The sequence below is a fragment of the Pseudopodoces humilis genome, chromosome 4 (assembly GCF_049639895.1).
Source record: "Pseudopodoces humilis isolate 2021_Gansu_Grassland_sample_001 chromosome 4, ASM4963989v1, whole genome shotgun sequence".
NCBI lineage: Eukaryota > Metazoa > Chordata > Aves > Passeriformes > Paridae > Pseudopodoces > Pseudopodoces humilis.
In genome coordinates, this window is record NC_142203.1 from 41,530,876 (window position 1) to 41,547,931 (window position 17,056).

Genomic DNA, 17,056 nt, shown 5'->3' on the forward strand with positions numbered 1-17,056 from the left:
GAATGTCAGTAGTGAAATACAATGTCTATTGAAAGTACCTACATATGGAGAAGGATACTGAACATTTGGAGAGGTTCCAGAGACAAATACTGAGAACATTATGAACTTCCTTATGGTACAAGACAGGAATTGGATGTATTTAGCTTAGCAAATAGAAGGTTAAGGAATGACTTGATGTTTGTTTCTGAATACGTAAGAGCTGACAGTTTCAGTATTGCAAAGAAAGCTAATTTACAACTTATGACATAGGGCCAGGACTCAACAGATCTCAATTTTAGTTTTTTTCATGAGCCTCTTCTCAGGCCTCAGGCAAATTACTCAAGCTGTGCTTAACTCAATTTTTGCATCACTTATATAAAGTTCAATGCACTAAGAAATAATACTGGTCTCAAGGAAAGAATCTTCAATTATTCTCCTGACTCTCTCAGGCTCTCTAAAGAAACCTGGAAATCAAGCTGTCCAATGATTTCAGTTGTTAATTATCTCTCAGTCCTGTTGTTTCTGTGGAAATAAAGAAGGATCTGCTGACCCTTGTATGCCACAATTCCCCTCCCTCATCTCCTGAGCACTTGCAAAGCACAAAGTAACACCCATCTCCAGAACACTTGGCCATTAATGAATGGTTAATAACCATTGCAGTGCAGAGGATACTAATGCCTTATGTAGAGATTACACAGGATCTGCAGGGATCCATTTACATATATGTTCTGCATTAGATTTATTAGTCTTTGAATAAAATAGAATTCCCATGATAGTATACACCATTGGAATTAAAACATAAAACTGGGAAAAATTCTTAATAGTTTTTCTCTATTGAGTGCTTTTCAATTCTAATTTCTCAAGGTTTAAGAAAGAGGAAAACATTTTTCTGCAACTAACAAACCTGAGATAACTGATCTTTTTGTTTACTGTCCTCTTTATAATGCAACATGTTGGGCTTTGTCATTTAAATATTTTCTGATTTGGAAAGATTAATCATTCCTTTCCATTCTTTTTTGTCCAGCACAGTGGAATGTGACTGTGACAATACCAAATTAGAGACTGTTGTTTTGCCAAAATTAAAAATAACTATGATTGCTGTTGCTTAGTGCATCAGATTAATTGATTATAGTGCAGGATGCCTAATCTAAACAAGTATTCACCTTCAAAATTGTCACATTTTTAGACTGTAAAATATCAGAGCTTTGTTTATGTGGCTAGGCTTTCTCATCCAACTTTTCTTTGTATATGTAATTACATGCATTTAAAATGCCAAAACTGTCAGAAGTAATAAGCCTAAAATCTTGCTGCCTTATGCCTTTCACAAAATTGTGTAGAAAAGTGGATTTCTTCTCCAAGACCACACATGCATCTTTCCTGTGTCAGCTCATTGATGGAAACAGACTGTGATAAATCAACTTCCCCTGTAGTTACAGAAACTGGATGTTTCTGATTTTTTTTTTTTTTTCAGTGTGTGTTTTGTTTCTTTGTTTGTTCTTCCTCCATCCCCAGATATGGAAAAGAAGCAGGAACTCTTCTGTCATATATTCTGTCCAGTTCTTGGGCTGACCTGAACTGTATAAGGATCTGGAACTCAGCCACTGTTCATGTTATTAATTAGGATTTTTCCCCTCAAAAGAATTAAAGCAGAAAACCTGTGGCAAAGTAAACTACATATCTGTTTGGGTAATGCAGCTTTGCTCTTTCTGGCTGTATGAGAAACCAGGAACACAATTTGGGGAAAAAGTGCTGGATGGTACAGAGGAAAGACAGTACTAATGATGTGCAGAATGTACACTGGAATGGCAGTGCCAACTTTTTGTCATTCCCTTCTTTGACCTCCCTCCTCTCTGACACTATGAGCCTAATAACTAATGCCCTAATGTGGAATAAACAAGAATTCTTAGTCTAATATTCAGCAATCTAGTTAACAACTAGGGCAGAGAGTTGGCGACTACCTTCAATTACATTCCTTATGGGTTGCTAGCTTGGAGTTATGGATGTGTGATAAAGTTTCATAATTTTTCTAAGTGCTTTTGGCTTCATCCCCAGCTTAGTAGGGCCCCTGACATTTAATCTTTGATTCATTCTCACAAAAAATGCTTTGTTTGGTGTTGCAAGTGATGGATGAAAGTGGCATTAAAAAAAAGCAAAACAAAGAGAACCCCCAACCAACTCAATAACTAAAAATCATTCAAATAGACTGAACAAGAGAGGATTAGAAGCAACCAGCTGGCTGAAATTTAATTGGAAGGGTTTGGTTAATGTAAGTAAATTTGCCAAGATTTAATCTTCTGTTAGGTCATCTGTTTCCTCCTAACTAAACATATCTTGGGTATTTATAGCCATGAATGAATTATTATTCCTTACCCTCTCCAAAACTTATTTAAATGTCAGTCATGAGTGAAAATAAGAAAAACTCTAGCGTAATCTCCTGACATCAGATGGAAAAATGTGAAGGGAAAACATTTTCTGTTTTGCTTTTCCAGAGAAAAATAAAGTTTAACAACCTTCCTTCCTATTTTACATTTAAAAAAACCCCAACCCAAAAACCTTCACAGAGACATATTTCACACTGTTAAATGTTAATGAGGTATTATGCATTGCTAAACTCAGCTGTATAAAAATATGTTGTGTCAGTAGAAAAATCTGTAGTGAGGAAGTTGCTTGCTTCAATTGGGCTGAAGGAAAATGCACCTAATCACTACTTACTCACAAAAAGCTTGTAGCCTTGTTCTGTTTCCAGTCTGCAGGTCAAATAGGCTATGCAAACAGTTATTTTTGCTATATGCATCGTTGTGGAACATTTGGACCACCTGAATCATATATTTCTTCTCCAGATCCAGCTTCTAGTCTTTTATGAGCAAAGGCCCAATCAAATCAGCAAGAATTTTGTCAATTAATTTAATGGTTGTCAACTTAATTTAATATACTGAATGATTATTCATCAGTTAATAAGGAGTGTATTATATTATACTCCTTATTCTTTAAATTTGCCATATTGAAGATTATTAGAAATTACTACTCAATTCATTGACAGTTTGTTAATCCTTGTTGTTTTAAATAGAGATAGAATTCTTTATGGTTGGTTGATTACAAATTAAATTGTAGCATCCTTTAGCATATGTACCTACAGTAAATATGCCAACCTACCAATCTTTTATAAGAATTATTAATGATTTTCTTTATTATTCTTCCCTATTCCATATCCCATTATTCTTCCCTACTCCATTCTTTGATGGAGATACATGATACTCTCTGCAGTGTTCCCTGATATCTTTGTGTGTTTTGCTTTATTGCAGTGGTGCTGATTTTAAAGTTCAAGAGACAATGAGGCACACTATGGAAACATTTTCCTTTTTCTAGTACTTTATATTGCCTAGAATGAGAATATTATCTACCAATAAAATAAATATCATGAAATGCAAAGCTTTAATATTTGAAGCTACGCAAACAATAGTGAAGACTTCTGGACTAGATGCTTTTGGGTTTTACATGTAAATTATATTCAGTTAAAGGATAATTTCAGGATACTTAAAAACTTAGAGAAATTATACCAGCCATCAGTGTTAAAAAACTGGAATTGCAACCTGAACATGGAATTGAATCTGAGAATTCCTTCTGAGTGCTGTTTATTCATAACATATATTTAATAAATTTTAAAGAATGTATGAAAGGAAAATGGAAGGACAGATGCAAGTGGAATATTAGCCCAAATATTTATCCTGCCAGTGTTGCTACATCTCCTTTTTACACTAAACTTAACTTGCTTAAGTTTAGGATACTGAATAACCATACAAACCAAGAGGTCAAATGGAAAAAAAAAACCTCCCGCATCAGATATTCTGGTCAATAAGGTGTTCCTTTACCTATCTTGGAAGATCTCCTCTTTCTTTTGATTTATCCTCATCATCACATCTGTGCACAATGTTTCTTTATCAGGAGAGAGAACAGTAGCCCAAACTGCACCTCTATTGATTACTGTTCGCATAGCCTCAGGAGAATCACTTGTCGTCTTGTACCAACTATGATGTTTACTGCAGCAGAAGGAAAAACTCTTCACTGTTGCAAAACAGTTTCCATTGATTTAAGGCTATAGTATTCTAGCAGCTCACTGTTAAATAAACTCTAGGGTTTTTCCTTTCAAATTTTTAGGATGTTTTCTCAAATTATTGGTATAGAGTACAAACCCCTTCTCCTAAACGTTTCTCATTTGCTGGCTTTGCCAGTGACATTACCAGAGAAGAAGACTTGCCCTACTGCTGGAACAGTGCTATTCCTGCCCAATGAAGGCTATGTTCCTTCTTTAACTGCCCCAGCCCAGGTTTGGGATGCTGACAGCAAGAAAGATAGTGTTTTCTTGTTTGTACAAGTGCTGCACTCCTGAGTCCTACCATTCTCAACAAAGACTGAAATTAAAAAAGAGGCAAGAAAAAACAATTCCCCCCATCCCCAAAACTCACCAACAAAATATACACATCACTTTTCCACTTGAAAAGTACAGTTCTGTGCTGATAAACAAATCATTCCTCTCTCTCTTTCTGTTGCTTAACAAAAAGAAACATTACCTCTTTGAGTTGATAACAAGAGGTATTATGAAGATACAGAAAAATAAAAATCTAGATTTCAATAAAATTTCAGACAGAGGGAAATTAGCGATGATTTCTCCATGTTTTAGTAGAATACTCCCCTTTTTTTTCATCCAGTAAACATGTTCACAAATAACAGTGAAGAACAAAAGCTGTGATTTATATATATGGACAGGTATACATGCACCCCTGACCTCCTGCCTCCTTTCTCGCCCTCAGCACCAGAAGCAATTTATGGAGAACAGCCTAAATAAACATTAAGGAGTCAAGGCCACAAACTGACAGCAAAGAAAATCAATGGCTCCAGAAACCAGATAGTAGGTTCAATAAAAGAGATTAGGCATCACAAGCTAGTGTGGGGCACTTAGAGGTAAATGTGGCTTACACTTTATCTGACAGGGCTCTCTCATCATCAGGATAAAAACTGTCATAGAAACAGAAGCACACTGAGTAGCCAGTGGAAGATGCTCCTTAGCTGCAAACATTAAATGCTGACCTCTGAATGAAAGGGATTTATACTGAAGCCAGAAGGAATTTACAATTGCTTTTCCGGAGTCATCTCACACACCTCTGCCTTTGTCCATAGGAATTATTCCAGACATATATTTGGAGAACTCACTGGATTTTCTTTGTTTTGTTTTTATGAATTATTTTTCAAATCCTTTCCTTACCCTCATTGAGTTAAATCTCCCTCTGCACAGCTACAGCCTACACTGGGCTGGTAGCTTCAACTGAAATCAGTTCAGTGGAGTCAGTTCCTACAGCACTGTCTCAGCAGACTGAAATCTCCCATAAAATGAGGCAGCTCCAGATCCAGCATGGAATCTTTCACCTAAGCCCATTCTCTATTTGAACTGCATTGGGTGACTAGAGGAGCCATCCTTATCACTTAAGCAGAACATGTCTTCTTCTTCATGCACTGGGACACCGCTTTTTATCATAAATGTTAATGTTTTACTGTCTATGAACACCCAGTCAGCAGTGCAAATCTAAAGCTGAATGATAACAGCAGCCCATACTCTATAAAGACCAGAACAGAATTTAATATTGTGATTGTGCTGAGTTTGGCCTGATTTTCCTTCCTGTTTTCCAAATGGATACGCACTCTCTGTTTCTTCAGAAACCCATTGATGAAATCTTTCGTTTAGTTTTTGGAACCCTTAGGCCCCTCTGAAAGGTAGCCATGTAGAGACTGCATAACTTCCCTCAGACCAATTCAAATGTAAACTTCCAGATTGGGCTACAAAGGCTATCTAAACTACTTGCTGAAAGCAATTAAATGGTGAGGTGAGAGGGAAGGCAGGTGCGCAGGTGATATCTTTCCTTCCTTCCTTCTGCACTTCCTTCCTTCCCCACCCTCCCTCCCTTTCTCCCTTTTTTCTCTTCCTTCCTTGCTCCAAAATACCCAGAAGCATGAATTCTAATAGAGCAAAACAAGGTATTACAAGTAAAAAAAAATTCTTAAGCTTCATTTGGATTCAATCATCCATCAATGTCACTCATAGGTCAATGCCTGTCAGGGACAGAACAGCACTTCATAAAGGAGTAGACTGCACTAGCCTGAGTTCAAATTTGATATAGGACAGCCTCATGTGGACTGCATTGTAAGTGGTTTGTGAAATGAGAAAGTCAGGTGCCAAGTCAGAAAACAGCCATTGCCCTGATGTAAGAACTATGAGTGGCTTATCATAGGATGACATAAAATACCTGTGACCTTAGTAGCAAGTGCACACATCTTTGTGTTGTAGACAACCTGTATAATCTTTCCAAACTGCCATTTTTTTCCAATCTGCTAGGATTGTTAGGATTTTACCTGCTTTCTACCTTTCTATCTCCTGTTCCCGACTTCAGTATGCTTGACATTTGGAAGGAAATGCATGTGCAGTTCTGTGCATTTCCCCTATTAAGAGTGAGCACACAAACATACCTGCATCTCTTAGAAGCATGTCAAACATTCTGTCATGTTAATGAAATCCCCAGTAGTCTCAATCTTCATCTTTACCTTAGATTCTAAAGAAATTGTTAATTCACTGGAGAAGAGCAAGACACACAGTCTTAGAATGGCTTGTTAGTTCCATCAATACAATTTATGTCAGTCATAATGGACTTCTTGGTGCTGGGTGGGAAACAAATGTCTTCATCCCCCTTTCTTTAACATAAGAACATTAATAACAGTTGTCTGAGTTACGTCTCAGTGAGGTTTAAGTTAAGGAAATTAAAACTGTAGACTAAGCACAGGTGGAAAAAAAAAGAAGAAAAAAAAGCCTTTGAGAAAAAGACCTTGGAGTAGTGAATAACCCTTATCTGCTGAGCTCCCTGTCACCCCCAGTTCATATTTAAGTGCTTAAAGAACTGAGGCAAAGCAAAATATGACTGAATCATTGATATTTAGGTAAATGTTCCAACTACTGGGCTTTTTCTTAATCATGGTTATTAGTATCCCTGGAACTTTCATCTAGAATTGTGAAATTTTATTTCTGCTCAAAACTACTATTAGTGTGGTAATAACTAATTTTTTTTTTCCATTTCAGTGAATCAGCAATTTTGTAACAAAATGTTTTCGTTTTAGCTGAGATCTGTTCTGGATACCAGAACAGCAAGGCAATCCATACTTGTCAAAGAACACCTAACCATAACACTGACCCACTGAACAGTGAACAGTTGCACTCGATTCCTGGCACTGGAAGTCAACCACTTGGGGTTTGCTTATTTTCTGTAAGTTAGAAAAATTACTTATTTATGAAAAGGAGTTACTCCCTGCCATCCAAGGACTAGAAGCTCAGAGCTATTCTAAAGCTGACCAGTAAGACTGAGTTTAAATTAAAAATTAATGGAAAGCATTTTCCTAAGGTTTTGGTTCTCTTTAAACAGTGTTGCTTCGAATTTTCCTGATAGTTTCAACCCCATATTGAAGAAAAATAGGTTTTCCTCCATCCTGTCAATGGTTACTCACTCCTTTTCTCATGCCCCTTCCTCATCTTTGTGAGTCTAAGTATTGCTATCTTGAGACACACTGTTTCAGGGTATTGATCCACATTAAACTTAATTTTTTTTTTACTGGATTAGTTTTAAACTGGATTGGTTTACCAAGTCACAGAATGAGCGACAAGTATGAACAGGGTGTACCACAACCTGATGTGTCTCTGTGGTTTCAGCATTCTTTTGGTTTTTTTTCAATTTTTTCACCAATGTAGAAGCCATTACAACTGGTTGCTTTTGTGATGCTACCCTCTCTGGGAACTTTTAGGGCTGATGGTCATTTGTGATTTGTTGAAATATCTGAATTTTCAAAAATACATCAAAAAGTGAAAAAGACCAAGACATTTCATATGTCAAAAGCTAATATCCACAAAAGGTTGCAGTTACTTCATCTGGCACACACACAGCACTAGCACCTTTTCACTGCAAATGTCTCTGAAGAAAGTTATAAATCAAGGTGAGCTCATTAAAGAAAGTTCACTTTAATTCAAATAAGAGAGAATAAAGGAATATGCCCTAAGTTTGTCAAGTTCCTTTTAAAAAAGTGTGAAGACTGAGATTGAACTAGAAAAGCAGCTCCAAGATATATATTGGAAGTTAAGTAGAATTTAAAGCAGGAATTAGTATGGATCAGAACTAAATTTAATATCTACTTGCATTTGCACTTTGTTATAGTAAGGGTAAAATGGACAAAACATTTAACTGTCTGATCACCAGAAATTCTGTGCCTTCAAAGTTGCTCTGGCCTTTGCTCAGCTGAGCAGTGTTGAAGGAGGAACTTATACTGCTGAAGTTCTAGGTTCCTTGCAGTGCAAGATGAAGTTGTAAAATGGATATACAAGATGGGGCATACCCATAGCCATACCTAGCTGGGTTCATAAGAAGAAGATCTAAACTGAGGAGGTAATTTTTTCCAAATCTCTGAAAGAAGTTTGATTATGATTAGTTTTCATTACAGGAGGAGATGAGGATTGCTTCAGTCTTCAGCTGTGAGAGTTTGGCTCTCATTTGCACTAAAGGTGCATCATCCTGACCTGACAATAAGTGAAGTGTATTACATGTGCTCTATGGCCACTAAAAGCTACAATATTTTTATGACATTCGACAGCCTCTGCTCTGTCTTCCTTGCGCATTAGAAACTATCTTGAAAATCACTACTAGCTTTTCAAAATCGGAAATTTTTTGATCTACCTTTATACAGTATGTATTGCAATAGAATTTTTGAGCAATGTTACTGTAGTAAAAAGTTTCCCATGACATACCTTCACCTAAAAGCCTGACTTCAGACTATGACACATTAATGTGGTAAACTTTGCAATATTTCTCCTTCTTTACAGTGTAGATGGGGATAGGGGTTACTTAAGAAAAATTAAGCTGCTTACTGTAAAAAAATAAAAAGCATAATTTCACCCTGTTTGAAATTTAATAACTAAAATAGCTCTTTTCAAGTAAGTGTTCTAACCTGTATCAGTGCACCCTAAATTTCTTTCATGTATCTATTTTCATACATCTACAAGTTCCAAATCCTATTGTTTGACTGTAAGTAGATTTATTTCCATGTGTGCCACAGCTCCTGAGAACCTAGCCTTGAAAACAAATTTCTTTAGGAGAACAGGAAGAGTTCCTGTTTTACTTAGAACATTCAAAAACTTTGTCGTCTTTTGCTTGGGGTTTTGTTTTGAGGGGCTTTTATGTAGTTTTGAGTATTAGCAGTAGTTTTTGGTAGGAATTTTTTTTCCCTTTTTTATCTTTTCTGTTTGTTTTTTGTTTTTTTTTTTTTTTTTGTAAAAAGAAAAGTTTTGAGGGGGCTTATTTTTTAATTGTGTGAAATATACAGAATACACAGTAAGTGTAATGTGTCAGATATATCCCTCTGGTAAGTCATCTTCTGTGCAAAATCATGTGGCACTTGTCTTTTCCAAAGGCTAGCTTTATGACTTCTCCTTTTGAACCTTGATCTGGGTTATTTATTTTCAAAGACAAGATGTATTTGTGTTGCTGAAAGTCCCCTCTATCATTTTGACTACTTTTTTCTGGGGCTTTGCTCTTAATTTTATCTGTTTTTAAAGTACATATTGTAGAATAGATGAGCCAACCTGACAGTTCCATTATACAGCAAAATAATCAGACCACATGTTATGTTACACAAAATAATAGCCTGATACCTATATAGTGAATTTGGAAATATTTTAGAGTTGTCACCTGGGAAGGCTCTGTTCCCATAGAAGTTCAGCTGACAAAAGTAACTGAGGTTCAATTATGACTTGGTAAAGGCCTATTTTGAAATGGTTCTTGATATGCAGGGGACTTTGTGGAGACATGCTGGGAGCATTAAGAGCATTCCCATAATGATAAAAATGCAGCTGTGCCACAACTTTAAAACTTATACCAGAGAGTGCTTGAAACTGTACAATTCAGCACTGCTTTGCACTTAGCTAAAGTAAGTGAAGCATGGCTAGTTCAAGGCACCTTTGCTGTAAAAGGGAAACTGCCTTTCTTATTCCAATGAGAGAAGAAAGGGACCTGTCTGCTTCTGGCATAGAAAGAAGTGAGAAAACAAAAAAGAGCTGAGGGAAAAAGCACTGGAGAGCAGAGCAAGCAGATTTTGCCTTTGCCTGGGGAGGAAGAGAAATATAAAAGACTATAATGGCATCTTTGCTGAGGATGCACCACCCTAACACTCATGACAGCAGTCAGTCCAGTTTTTCCACATCTCTGGTACAGGAAGTGTAAGTAGTAGGGCAATAGCTATCCCCCCTCCCCTCTCCCCCCCTCCCCCCAAATTTTTCAGCTGTAAGCAACTGCCCACTTAGCTTGTGCCTAGAGTCAGTCCTGGAAGGTAATGCATATACTGTAAATCAAGCAAAACAAAAAAAATCCTGCTGCCAGATTTCCTGTGGTTTAAGCTGCATGTTCATTTGAAGTTTTCAGATCCTGTTGAAATGAATGAGTGTCTCCCTTGCTTCCAGAGTAGCTGAATCAGGCTCTGCTCTGCAGGAGTGTATTAATGATTCACAAGAGGTGAAGTAGTAGCCAAACAGAGACCATTTGGAAATAACTAGTTGTGTTTAAATTGTTATAATACACATGCATGAAAATAATCAGTATTCAAAAACTTGGATTCACCCAAATAATTAGGGTTTTTTTAATAATTTGTCTCTCTTTCTCCTTCTCTTTTCTTCTTTCTGAAAGAGAGCTCCATTTTCCATGCTTGCTCTCTAGATAATCTTGGGAATGATTTTCTCAGCAGTAAGCAGTGTGTATGTCTCATGCAGATTTAGCTTATTATAAATGCATTCCCCTCAGCAGCTGGAAAGAAAATTACCAGTATCCAAAAACTGAGTGAAAACAATAATGGATATCCCACCAAGAACCTGGACATAACAAAATACTGTAATGCTGAGGCATTCTAAGAAGCTCTGTTAGGAGTCCCCCCTCTTTCCCTCATTGTTTATCACTGACTAGATGTTATAATATTGCCATAAATTGAACATGTATTGAGAAGTTTTCCATGTCAACCCCTTAGGGCAGCTGATTATAGGTTTGACCTTTTGAGATTCTGTGTATTTCCCACTTAATCAGTGCTGGAATGAGTTGCTGCTAAGTAGGATCTGTAGGAACCCTATGGGAAAAGCAAAGCCATCTAAAAATAATGAGTTTCTTTCCCCTTCCCTCCCCTTGTCTCATTTTGAGCTCTATTAGGCCATGATAACAGTCTTAATCTAGGCTACACAAAAGCATTGTATGGCATATGATATTTGTGTTATACTGGGGAAAAGAAGTCTGAGAAGGGCTTTTGGCAGCCTAAAATATAAGTCTTCAAAATTGCTTCACTTCCCATCTTCCCCTTTCTTTCTTTTCATAGTAAAATTTGTTTGGTTGAGCTAAGGCCTTTTGAAGCTTTCAGTAACTGGTACCTATGATTTTGACAGAGTGATTGGTTCTCTCTTGCTTGGAGAAGAATATGAAATTGGGACCATTGCCATTTTGCCTTGTTACAATAACGCACTTTGTGATTTAATCTCATGTAGTAGTTCAGTCATCAGTTCATTTCTCAGTAGCTGAGACCTGTGGGTTTTTTCCCTGCCATACACTTTGGTTTCTTCTTGTCCCTCCCCATCTCCCCATCCCCCTTGAACTCCTCAGCTTCCTTTTACATCCTCCTCCCCTCAAAAACTGCCTGTGAAACTGAACAGCATAATAGATGTAATTAGACCTTCAGTAATAGGACTGAATGGAGCAGGCAATGAGACTCCTTCTCAGGAAGCAATCAGTACATTAAGTCCCCAAGACTGAAACTGCATTTAACAAGGTTTGGGGCTTAGGGATTGTTGGTCTAGGTTCCTGCTACTTCCACAAGAGAAAGCTCTACCCGGAATTCAAATCTTCATTTACTATAGCTACAAAAGGGAGAAAAAAAAATTAGCTTCTTTATTACACACATAATGAAGCAAACTGTATCTGTTGATATATTTTTTCCTGAGCAGTAAATCAACTGTTCACAAATGCTAGCAAGCATAAATACAGATTTAATCTGCACTTTCAAACCATTTTTATTGGGGTTTTTTCATCCATCCATGGAAAAAGAAAGTCTTCAACTTTGTCAAACTGACACAGGCATTTTTCCATGCAGGTTTAATGATTACTCTTAATAAAAATACTCTTAATAATCTTATTCCAGATCCAGTTCCTTTTAATGGGAATGTAGGTATGACAAAGTTTACATGTAGTTTGTTGATTTACATTCCTAACTGTGTAGGATGGTAATCACATGAAAGAAGTCACCTTTTTAAGACTAAATTCTCTAATCATTCTGATCTTATCCCTACCTTACTGAACTCTCTATCTCCATCCAATTTCCTTTCCATAACAGGATGTGGTGTGTATTCTCACATAATTTCTTTAGTTGTCATTTGCATGAACATGTACTTCCTTATTTCAATCACCTTTTACCCTGATCTTGACATGTATGGAGAGTAAAGAGAAGATTTTTCTCATCATTCAGGGTCAGATTTTTTGCATGATGTAGGACAGAGACTGGGGAAGGTGGTGAGGTCAGACACATCCAGAAGCAGAGGGATGTTTCTGACATCACTGTTTACAGAAGTGGACGAGAGAGAAAGGCTTATAAACCTTAATTTCTTTGGCACATGGATAGAAAGCAGGCAGAGGAGGTCAGTGTACTACACTGATCTTAACTAGGAGCCCACTGAATTTCAGAGCCAGGGACCCACAGGACAGCTAATCTGGGCAAGTACCACACACCCAGTGGGGCCATCAGGCTGTGCCATTCAGTCCTGTGCTTTTCTGTGCTGTACTGTGTTGTGTCATATGTATCCCTTGTCCACGGGACAGATTCAACCCACACCTGATCTTGGAGGAGCCTGCAGACACTTTTTAGTTGTCACTACCATAACCCTTCCAGCATGATCTTGCCCTTGTCAATGGTATGTTAAAGAGTTCTTCTGAGAAAATCTTTAGGAATAGAGTTGGTTTATTGTAAGGAAATTATACATGACCTCAAATGAATGAAAAAGAGAGTTTCTCTGCATGGACAGGACGTGCTCTGCATAGCATGCCATGGGAAAATACACCAACGCTCTGCCTGATGATGCATGAATGTGTGGTGCCTAGCACTTGAAGAGTTATAAGCTGATACTTGCTATTTTTATTCCTCTTCTTATTTGGTCTTATTAAAGCAGTTATTAAGTAATTAATTTTCTGTTGAGCCTTTCCTACTAGGATACAGAAAGATCCCACTGATGGCTCTCTCTCACCTCACCTCACCCCCGCTGTGTGCCCAGGGCAGAACTTAGAGTTATAACACTTTACAGGCTGTCCTCCTCTGAAAACAGAATTGTGAGATGTACCTGATCAGAAAGTAAAAGTCTTCAAGGTGACCTAATTGTTGCCTTGCAGTGCCTGAATCAAGCCTACAAGAAAGGTGAAGAGGCTATCTACAAGGGCATGTAGTGACAGAACAAGGAGAAAATGGCTTCAAACTGAAAGAGGGTAGATTTAAATAAGATATTAGGGAAAAATTCTTTGTTGGGATGCTGGTGAGGAGCTGCCTCAGTCTGACCAGAGAAACTGTGGAGGCTCCATCCCTGGAAATGTTCAAGCTGGATGGGGCTCTGAGCAATCTGGTCAGGTGTTCCTGTCTATGGCAGAGGGTTGGGAACTAGATGTTCTTTAAATTCTTTCCAACACAAAATACTCTATTATTCTATGTTTATGTGTCTGCCACCAGCAAAGTTACTGCCTTACCTAGCGTAATTTCTTAAACTCATCCCCCCTTACAGGTCTCTTATTCCTCTGATACAGGCTCTCAAAATCTTTGTAGTCTTCTCTCAAGAAACAATATTTCTCACTTCTCCACCTGAAAATTCCCATTTCCTCTGTATTTCCACAAATCTCTTCACGCTTACTGCCACACATAATGTGGTATGGGTTTTTTTTTCAGATTATGTATTTTTTCAGGCATAGTACTAGCAATTTACAAGCCTTCTTTTTTCCTGTTTTTTTTTTTTTTTCCCAGGAACCCAAATTCACTCTTTAACAGAAGAAATTTAGAGGTAAGTGGCTTCATTCACTCATTCCAAACTTTCACCATTACAGTGTAGGTTCAAAATGACACTGGTTATATACCATTTGCGTATATGTCTATGCAATAAACCTTATATTTACCTCTGAACCAAGCTGTGGGTTTAAAGTAATAATTTTTTTCTTTTCTTTTTTTTCCTTTTTCCAGTTTGCCAAATTCTTGGATGTATTTAATAATTTTAATCATTTTGTAGGATAGTCACAGTGTAAACTTTAGAACTACATGGTACAGTGTTTTCAAATCCCAGAAGGGCAATGTCAAATGTTTCAGGCTTTACTATTGTAGTGATGATAAGGAATAATTTAAGAGTTATGTTGCATGCAAGGGCCAGACTTAGAGATATTTGTTCTCTCCTTTATATAAATAAGGTCATAAAAAGGAGAAGGAAAAAAATCCCACACATTTTTATTGGAGGGGGTACAGGAAAATTTTTGTGCTGATATTAGTTTTTTGGAAGATATTGATAATCTAATAGAATTTTCATTTCAGAAGTCACAAAATAATCTTATTGTTCTACTATTGTTCCCCTTTGTATTTTCATTAGGGTCTTAGATCAATACAAACTAGCCATGCATGTTTGACACAGAATTGTCCTCCAAATCTTGCCATGTGTTTTTTAGGTCTTAACTAAAGGGCTATTTTGTGGTGGTCTTTGATTCTTTTCAGTGACTCAATGAATCTGTAGCTGGATAAGACTGAAGCTCTACTGATCAATCCATTCTTGTGATACCTTGCAAAACTAGCTTGAAAGTTAACTTATATCAATACAGCACCACGCCTGGGCCCCATGGGTGCAAAGACCTAATTGAAAGGAAGGGGATAATCAAACTGTTGGCTTTGACTACAGATAATGAGCACTGCTATGGGAGAAAATCTATTATCAAACTAACCCCAAGAGGCTTGAAACAGAGTAGCCTCATTCTATATGATTAAAAGCATTCTTTCAAATCCAGAGGACGCACCTCATCCAGAGACATCACAATTACAAAGGTGCTTCTAAAGTTGTGGTACGTCAACAACACTGATATAAAGTCTGTAAACTCATGTTGCCTGTATGAAATTAATTTGGCAGGATCAAGGAAATAAATGGCTTTCAGATTACTAAAAATTTGAAACATCAGCTCTGGTAGTGAAAAAAGATCTCAAATACTACAAAAATGAATATACTAAATGAAGATGATAGTTCCAGATACAGGCATTTTTAAATGAGTTCAGGGCAATAGTTCACCTTTTGCCTGTTGACAGAAAATATTTAATGCCTAAGGAATTTGGGAAGCTCCATCAGGGATGATCCTCTCAGCTACAGAAGTGTAAGTGGACAATACCAGAATTGGTACAGTAGTTGGGCTGCAATTACACCTAGGTTAATTAATATGCAGACAACTTTTTCTGTCCTCCTTGTTTCAGCCTTCCATTGAATTTTCTGTATCTGCATTACAATCCACAGCTTTAGTATTTTCAAAAACTATGTATAATAACAACATGCTTTTAAGAATGAAAATCTAGTTCTGATGTTGAGTTCAAAGAACAAAGGGAAATGCTTTTTAGTTTACTTGAGTCAAAGCTGTTTGTGAACAAATGGGTTTATTTTCTCTTCCAAGTAAACTGTGAATGTGCCCTAAGTTGGCTGTAATTCAATGGTGAACTGTTCATATTAGTTGAGTCTATTATAAGGATTCCTTGACTGGATTTTTAGGTTGTATGGTACCTTATTTTATGTATGGTACCTTACTTATGACAAAATTCAATAGTTCCATGTGCATCAGTTAACACACAAATTTCATAGCAATTTGGTGTATTTTCAAGTGTGGAAATCCCACACAAAGTTATAGTTGGCAGCAATTTTCAAATACAAATGGGTGGGTTCACCCACTTGTATTTTGTTGTTTGGCTGCCAGATTCCAACCAAGCCAATCTATCACTCCCCTTCCTTAAAAGAACATGAAAAAAAATTCTGAAAATAGAGGTGCATGGATTGAGAAAATAACAGAAATCACTCAGGAAATGTTGTCATGTATTTCCCGACAGGCTTCAGAGAATCCTGGATTCCTTTGGGTTGGAAGGAATCTTAAAGGTAAGCTAGTTTTAACATCCCTGCCATGAACAGGCACACCTTTTTTTATGCCATGTTGCTCAGAAACCTGTCCAGCCTGGCTTTGAACACTGGATGGGACACTCCCAGCTTCTCTGGGCAACCTATCCTAGTGCTTCACCATCTCACAGTAAAGAATTTCTTCCTAATATTTAACCTAAATCTATTCTCCTTCAGTGGAAAGCAAATTGCTCTTGTCCTGTCACTGCATACCCTTGCTAAATGCCTATCTCCAGCCTTGTTGTGCTGTTTTAATCCAGGGTATGGTTAATTTTCTTCCCAGTGGATGGCTTGGGGCTGTGTTTTGGATTTATGCTGAATGCAGCATTGATGTCTTTGTTATTGAAGAGCAGGGATTACAAAGACCCAAGGTCTTTCCTGCTTTTTGTACTGCCACTCTGGTGAGGGAGCTGGGAGTGCATGGGAAACTGTGAGGAGACACAGCCAGGACAGGTAACTCCAGCTGACCTAAGGGATATTCCACACCATATGACATCATGCTCAGTACATAAACTGAGAGGGAGGAGGAGGAAAGGGCAGTGGTTGGAATGACGGAGTTTTTTGTCCCAAGTGGCTGCTACATGTGATGGGACTCTGTTCTTTTGGGGATGGCTGAACACCTGCCTGCCTATGGGAAGTAGTGAAAGAATTCCTTGTTTTGCCTTGCTCGCGTATACAACTTTTGCTTTACCAATTATGCTGCCCTTGTCTCAACCCACAATTTTTTGGCTCTTACTCTTCCTAATTTTCTCTCCCATACAGTGGTGTGGAAGTGAATGAGCAGATGTGTGGTGGTACTTGGTTGATGGTTGG